Source organism: Meles meles, chromosome 3 (genome assembly GCF_922984935.1).
Source record: "Meles meles chromosome 3, mMelMel3.1 paternal haplotype, whole genome shotgun sequence".
Taxonomy (NCBI): Eukaryota; Metazoa; Chordata; class Mammalia; order Carnivora; family Mustelidae; genus Meles; species Meles meles.
Genome location: NC_060068.1, coordinates 30,189,530 through 30,198,295, shown reverse-complemented (window position 1 = coordinate 30,198,295; position 8,766 = coordinate 30,189,530). Strand labels below are relative to the sequence as shown.

Here is an 8,766-nt window from a genome sequence, read left to right as displayed (position 1 = left end):
ATAGTTGCCATATACTATTCCATAACCACTAGCCATGTGGGACAATTCAGATTCAAATTAAAAAACTGAAATGTTTCATTAGCCACATTTCCAGGGCTCAATGGCCACACATATCATAGAATATTTTCATCATCAGAAAAAGTTCTAGAAGACATGAGTGCTCTATACTATGAGATCACTATGCTAGTGACAGAGTCAGAGAGGTAAGGGACATGGTTTCTTAGGTAAATAATGATTTCCAAGTCTCTGCCCTGTCATCACACAAAATGGCAACCATCAACCTCCTCTTTTAAAAAACCTCGTCCCTTCTCATGTGGCCTGCTGTCTCATCCTGGGCCACTGAAGCTCAGGTAGACTGATATGTAAACCCAGCTGGACTCTGGACCTGTTCACAGGGAAAACCTTCTATGCCAACCAAGTCTGTTCTTCAGACAGCTCAATGAGGGAGTAACTTTGATGTGCTCAAGCTTCTACCCCCGTTTGCCAATAGGTGGCATCAATGCCCCACGATAAATATTCTCCCTTGATCCTGAAATGTGACATGTGAACTCAGTTTGGAAGGAACTAAACAGGAAATCAAAAGAAACATTAGTCTATGTATATCCTATTATAAAATTTCAGTTCAAAAAATACAAAATTCATCAGTAGATTTTTTCATGTGGACTATCATCTCTGTTGAATACATCCTGGAATTCAAGGGCATCATGAAGCAGCATCCAGTCTTCCTTTATCATGTCTCTTTCTGAGCTCTTTCATGAAGCCTCTACTCCACTCAGGCTTCCTTTCCAAACCGTGATTATACCATGTTCATTTGCACTTCTGCACATTTGCTCATTTGCTCATGTTCAGTCTCCTGTCTGGAATGGCTGCTCTAATACCTTCTTCGTATATTCAAATTGTTCCATTCATAAGTTTCCAGATAAAGTCTTACCTTCATGAAGCCATTTATGAAGAGTTTTCACGTATCTACTACTAAAGAATGTCTGTAACACGTAATACAGAAGTTTACTATATGACATGTGCATCGTCTACCATATATAGAGCATGCATACTCCTCTAACTTGAAAACATATCTTAAATCATCCTCCACAGTAAATATATCTTGATTTTTAAGAAGTTACATTGCATTGTACTGCACTTGTCTATTATAATGGGGGACAGAACAATAATTGCTAGACCACTGTTCTTGAGGAAGGAAGATGGGTTCTAGAAGACATTTGGAGGGAGGGGCCTTCCAGAACAGCATGAACAATTCATCAATAGTACATTCAGTTTAATCTGAGATAGGTGTTAAACATGATGATGAAAGTTCCTGGAAGTTTGTGATAGCCCCAGTTCCCTCAGTAAGGCAAGAGCAAAGTTGGCCAGAAAGAGAGTAGACAGAGGAAGAGATGGTTGAAATTTGAAGAAAAAAACAAACAAACAAACAAACAAGAAATCATGTAAGTCTTCTGAATAAGTAAGAAACAGAATGGACTAGAGAACTCTCAGAGGAGAATAAGAAGGGGAAAGAATGTTCCCTGCAGAGGATAAAAACAGATTTTTGCTAATGATTGATTGTCTTTTTTGTTTTGGGCAAAAATTGTATCTAATACTTTAAAGCATATAAAATAAGATTCCTATAAAGATTCCTATCCCTTCCTATAAAAGGTTTCAGCACTCAAAAACTCTCTCAAATTCTGAATGCCTACAAAAGCCTGCCATAGAGAACATAAGACTCAGAAGGGAGAAGATTAAGTATCTCTATTATGAAATTTAATTAAAATAAATGTTTAATAATGCTGATTTTTATTAGTAATAACTGACTATTTAAAAAGGATGGCTCTGAAAGGGAATTGTTTGTTCCCTATTTTTTTATCAACCTATACTTCTCCCCACAAATCCATTAGTCATCTTGACTTAACTGTGTTTGTCTATGGAAGGGATAAAAATTGATAGCTCCTAAATAGATACTAAAGAGTAATTTGAGATTTATAGAAGAAAATAAAAGCAAAACAAAGAAAGGCCACAGTAGGTAATGCTATCATGTAGGCAAAATGAAATAATCCATACACAGTGTATATGTATGTGTGTGCATGCAAGAGAACACTGAGTTGTGACTCAATCGTAAAACACTGTTATAAAACCTTTTTAAAATAACCAAACACACTTTTTAAAAAAAATTATTTATTTATTTGACAGACAGATCACAAGTAGGTGATCTCTCTGCTGAGCAGAGAGCCTCATGAGAGCCCGATGCGAGGCTCGATCCCAGGGCCCTGAGATCATGACCTGAGCCAAAGGCAGAGGCTTAATCCACTGAGCCACCCAGGTGCTCCCCAAACACACTTTTGTATGTAACTCGTCTCTTTATGGAAAAGACCTTTTCTATATACTATACTGATGTTTAAAAATACTTAGAATTGACAATATAGCAGTAAAACGTTTTTATAGGTAAAATATGGAATGACTTAGCAATCGATGATGGTGAAATAAGTAGAGAATCCTAGTCCCAGAGCACCTGGGTGGCTCTGTTTGTTAAGCAACTGCCTTCGGCTCAGGTCATGATCCTGGAGTCTCAGGATTAAGTCAAGCATCACACTCCCTGAGTGTGCTTCTCCCTCTGACCTTCTCCCATCTCAGCTTCTCTCTCTCTCTCTTTCTCCCTCTCTCAAATAAATAAATAAAACCTTAAAAAAAAGAATCCTAGTCTCAAAGATCAATCTAAGTGAAAATCTAAGTGAAAAAGATGTTTTAGTAACAGAATAGATACAGGATGCCTATCATCTGTTACTTGAACAGTACAGAAACTGACTACATGATATTAGGTCTATTTCTCTGGATGGAAGTCCAGAGAAAAATGCGGGCAGCAATGAAGAGAAAAACAAACTCTAGACAATGATAAAAGGACCTAGGCCCATTAACCTTCACCTCCATAAGACTTCCAAAGCAAATATAACCTTTATGTATTTTTTAAATTGAAGCATAGTTGACATATTGTATTGGTTCCACATGTACAATACAGTGATTATATATATATATATATACACACACATATATATATACATATATGTGTGTATATATATATATATTGAATCACTGTATTGTATATATATATATATATACACATATATATATATGTGTATATATATATATATATATAAGACAGGGTTCTGAAATATACAACATGGGGAATACAGTTAATATTATAACAACTTTGTCAACTTTCACTTATAGCACAAGTAGGACACTAAGTCATTATCAGAAAATGAGAGGCTTTTCACTTTGATGTATTACTGTCCAATCTCAGAAATCAATATGAGATTGTTTTTCTTGTCAATTGCTTGATATCAAGAGACAAAAAGAAGTTCCAGGATGTTAAAGATTAGCTAACTCTTGTTTTTCCAAAGTATTTTTTTTTAATTACTCTTTTCTTGTGATTTTTTTTCTGGTATTACATCCTAGGTATATAACAGAAATCAAGAGATTTTGCACAGATTTGTATTTGTTAGTTAATGACCTGGCAGGTAGTGGTCATGCATTCACTGGGCACCTACATGTGAAGAGTGAAGGTCCCAGAACAGAGAGGTTTGTGAGCTACTCATGGGTTTGTTCATTAAAACATCAAAGCAGCATGGTTTTCAGGGATGTATCACTTTGAGAGGGAACTTTCCTAATTAGGCCACAGATGGCCAGACAGATTTCAACAAGCTAAAGGAAGAGAAGAAAATAGCTATTCTTCGACATTACCATTTGATTGATCATGTGAGGCCATCTCGTACAATATTTTGGAGAGTTCCCATTATAGGAAATGCAACAAAAATCCTGTAGTTGTAGTATTTCACCACAGTTCTTGTAATCAAGCAGACTAGCAGAACAGATGCTGCCATGACCTGTTCATGTTAAAACTATTATTCACTTCATTAGATCAATGTTTTCTTGTTCCAAAGTTTTCCTATGGTTTTGCTTTTCTTTCTCTGCTCCTTGCTCACAGAGAAATCATTTGCCTGAACTTCCTAGGTAAATAAGATATTCGCCCCAATCAGCCAGGGCAAAGGGATCCCTGGACCCGGGGATGTTCCATTACACACCATCATTTTCATGCATGGATACATAGATGGTACACCCAGATTTTGATTTCCAACCATTAGCCCAGTTGTCCAACAGTATACTTAACGGTATCCGGGGGAATGAGTAAGCTTGATGTTGAATGCAAACCAGCTTATTGAAAGAATAGGATCACTTCATATTACATTACAAAGCAATAAAATAAGAAAAGAAGGCCACAGGAAGATATTTAATGTATATTCATCGTGTTTATCTCATATGGGGTTGTATAATTACCGAGGTAAGTGGAATACAGCGTGACAAAAGTTTTAAGCCTAGGGTTTCCAGCAGAATTATCTAGACTATGAAATATATCTGTGTATAACTTGCATATTGTATTAAAATTAAGCTTCATGGGGCGTCTGGGTGTCTCAGTGGGTTAAAGCCTCTGCTTTCGGCTCAGGTCAGGATCCCAGGGTTCTGGGATCTAGCCCCGCATCGGGTTCTCTACTCAACAGGGAGCCTGCTTCCTCCTCTCTCTCTCTGCCTGCTTCTCTGCCTACTTGTGATCTCTGCCTGTCAAGTAAATAAATAAAATCTTTAAAAAAAATTAAGCTTCAAAGAAGAGCAAAATCCACTTTCTGATTACATAAATCTATACATATAGACTTTTGACAGGTGATATACATATTTTATAATGTAATTAAATGAACATTTAATTTAAATATTGAATAAAGGCATGCTATGTACACATTTTTAAATCAGAATAATAAGCCTTATTTGGATTCAGAATGCATCATAAGATTAGATGTAGGGCTCCTTATCAACTGGAATGTACATAGGTCTTATTTATTTATTTATTTATTTATTTTTGTACTTTTTTTTTCCATTTTATTTATTTTTTCAGCGTAACAGTATTCATTCTTTTTGCACAACACCCAGTGCTCCATGCAAAACGTGCCCTCCCCATTACCCACCACCTGTTCCCCCAACCTCCCACCCCTGACCCTTCAAAACCCTCAGGTTGTTTTTCAGAGTCCATAGTCTCTTATGGTTCGCCTCCCCTCCCCAATGTCCATAGCCCGCTCCCCCTCTCCCAATCCCACCTCCCCCCAGCAACCCCCAGTTTGTTTTGTGAGATTAAGAGTCATTTATGGTTTGTCTCCCTCCCAATCCCATCTTGTTTCATTTATTCTTCTCCTATCCCCCTACCCCCCCATGTTGCTTCTCCATGTCCTCATATCAGGGAGATCATATGATAGTTGTCTTTCTCCGATTGACTTATTTCACTAAGCATGATACGCTCTACAATAGCCAGACTATGGAAAGAACCTAGATGTCCATCAACCCATGAATGGATAAAGAAGATGTGGTATATATACACAATGGAATACTATGCAGCCATCAAAAGAAATGAAATCTTGCCATTTGCGACGACGTGGATGGAACTAGAACGTATCATGCTTAGTGAAACATAGGTCTTATTTACAAGTGTATGCCTGAGGCAAGGAAAGCACCCATTGTTTGTAGAATTAGATTAAATAATGTTCAAAGTGACATATCAATACATTTAAACATGTTAGGTAGTTCAAAATCATCTAGTCAGCATGTTTCTACCCTGTAATAACTCTTTTTTTAAAGACTTGTTATTTATTTATTTATTTATTTATTTATTTGACAGACAGAGATCACAAGTAGGCAGAGATGTAGGCAGAGAGAGAGGAAGGGAAGAAGGCTCCCCGCTGAGCAGAGAGCCCAATGTGGGGCTTGATCCCAGGACCCTGGGATCATGACCTGAGCCGAAGACAGAGGCTTTAACCCACTGAGCCACCCAGGTGCCCTCTAATAACTCTTTTAATGGAACTGTTGTGTTGACATGACGTTATTACAAGTCAGCAACTTTTCAACCACACAGATCACCTGAGACTACATTTGAAGTAATACATTTATTATAAAAAAGTAGTACATTTATTATAATAAAGCTGACATTATGGACTAAACGCTTGTGTACCCTAAAATTCATATGTTGGAGCCCTAAATCCCTCAATATGATAGAATTTAGAGATTGAGTCTTTGAGAAGTAATTGCATTTGAATAAGTTCATGAAGGTGGATCCCTCCTGATGACATCGGTATACCTATTAGGGGATGAGGGGCCCAGAGACATTTAATTATGTGATTGGAAACCAGTTCCAATGGTTCCTGCCCAATTAAACCTGAAATTCTAAGAAGGCTATCAAATCTGATCTTTGATCTTTTTTCACCTGCTTTCTCTCTTTCTTAGTCATCAAAAAAATAATAAAAAGTAGAAAAATCTAACATGTAGAGTTCTGTAGATTTTTTATCTCATGATTGTCCTCAGAACCAATGCAAAGACAATTCCTGGACAGTAAGAATCAATAAGAACACAATTACCAGGCCATTTTTTTCTACTTCAAATATTAACTAAAAAGTACTTGAGAACTGTTATAAGAAATAAGAATTCAAGGACATAGCAGGTTTTAATCCTCGATTTTTTTTTTTCAGGTGAAATCAGGCCTTTATTTCAACAGTACAAACTCTGTTTATTTGTGTGTAAAGTGCCAGTTTTATATACAAATCAGTAAGTAAACTTTAATATCTGCTTTGAAACACCGAGGCTGAAGCCTCCCGAGGACCTCGGAGTAACTGACCCATCCTGTGGGGTCAGACTCACTCCAGGGCCCCGAACTTTGGGCCCCGACTGCCGCTGGGAGCCATGGTGCACTCACAGATGGCAGCCTGCCTGCAGACACCGAACACGGCCACGGTCTTTCCTACCAATCCGAGTAGCTTCTGTCTAAGCTGCTTTCTAGGTGAGACGACTAGCATCACTAATCAACAGGCTTGCCTATGAGGTAGCTACACAGTTTTAACAACACTATTGATGAACATTATGGATAATTCATGGTGTAGCCGGTTTGATACACTTTAAGTGGCTGATTTTTTTTTTTATGAGAAAGGGGGGTGGGGTGTCAGCAAAATAAGAGCACATCTTCATTCACTTAGAAGTCAGCATCCAAGGTAAAAGAATTCTCTGTTGGACTGGACATCACTCCCATCCTCTGATACTCGCCTACTCTCTTGTCAAAGAAGTTAGTCTTCCCTTCCAGTGAAATATTCTCCATAAAGTCAAATGGATTTTCTACTCGGAAAACCTTGCCAAAACCCAGCTCCAGCATAAGCCGGTCTGCCACGAACTCAATGTACTGATTCATTAACGTGCAGTTCATCCCAATGGGCTCACGGGCAGGGCCTCCATGAGGAACTCCTGCTCTATCCGAATGGCATTGATGATTCTTTCTCTCACTCTCTGCTCGGAAGGTTTGTGGACGAGGTGTCTGAACGTCAGGCAGGCAAAGTCACAGTGTAAACCCTCATCTCTGTGGATAAGTTCATTGGAAAACGTGAGGCCAGGCATTAGGCTGCGTTTCTTGAGCCAGAATATTGACGCAAAAGAACCCGTGAAGAAGATTCCTTCCACGGCGGCAAAGGCCACAACCCATTCTCCATAGGTTGCCTCTTTGTCCCCAATCCAACACAAGGCCCAATCTGCCTTCTTCTTTACACCAGGCATTGTCTTGATGGCATTGAAGAGAAATTTCATTTCTTTGGAATCTTCAATGTAAGTGTCAATGAGGAGACTGTACATCTCCGAATGGATGTTTTCCATGGCAATTTGGAAGCCACAGAAACAGCGGGCTTCTGTGATCTGAACTTCTTGGCTAAAGCACTCCACCAAGTTTTCATTGACTATGCCATCACTGGCGGCAAAGAAAGCCAGAACATGGGATATAAAGTATCTCTCCTCAGGCTTCAGGGAGTCCCAGTGCTCAATGTGCTTGGAGAGATCCACCTCTTCGGTGGTCTAAAAGGAAGCCGCAGCTGTCTTACACATCTGCCAAACATCATGGTCCTCAATAGGGAAGATGACAAAGCAACGAGGTTTTTCTCGCAGCAGTGGCTCGTCCTCCATGCTGGGGCCAAGTACCTCAGTTTTCAGCTCTGCGGGCTCCTGGAAGATCCTCCTGGTGGTCTTGCTGGCCAGCACGCGGGTCCCGCTAAGACTCGGGGTCGTGTTCTCCTTGTCCGCCAGGCTGAACCCCTTGAGGGGCAAGAGCTGGAGCTGCTGCTGCTGCTGCTGGGGTCCACGATGGTGGTGAGCAGGACAGGGACAGAGAGCATGGCGGTCACGAGGCAGGACGGCAGGTGAGGCAGAGCACGGGTCCTGGGCTAATCCTCGATTTTTAATCTATATGAAGGAATGAACCTTAAATATATGAAACAACTAGACAAAAGTCTCTAGTTCTCTGATAGAGTGTTAAGTGGTAGAGTGGTAGACATCCTGTAACTATTCAGAAGAGGAAAAGAGAAATGTCTCTTAAGGCTGTGTTGGTATTAAGCACCACATGAAAGATACATTTCTGAGGGGAGTCAAGATGGCGGGGAAGTAGGAGGAGGCACCGTTTCAACCTGTACCCTAAAGTGAGCTGATTACCTACCAAAGAACTCCAACCACCCATGAAATCAGCCTGAGATCAGAATGATACACGTCTGGATCTCTACGGAGCAGAAGACGCCAGTGGCAGGCAAAGTAGACTGGGAGCTTCGGACTGATTGGAAGATAAACAAAAGGGGGAGGGAGCCACCAGAGGTGACCAATTGGAAAGTAATACCCCAATATGAGAGTGCCCTGCATCTGGGGACCAGCATTAACTTGGAG

The 8,766-nt window shown here is 39.8% G+C and overlaps 1 pseudogene; it reads right to left on the bottom strand.

The window, feature by feature from the left end:
* Positions 1-7,048: 7,048 nt before the first annotated feature.
* Positions 7,049-8,228, bottom strand: LOC123938950 (annotated as a pseudogene).
* Positions 8,229-8,766: the final 538 nt, after the last annotated feature.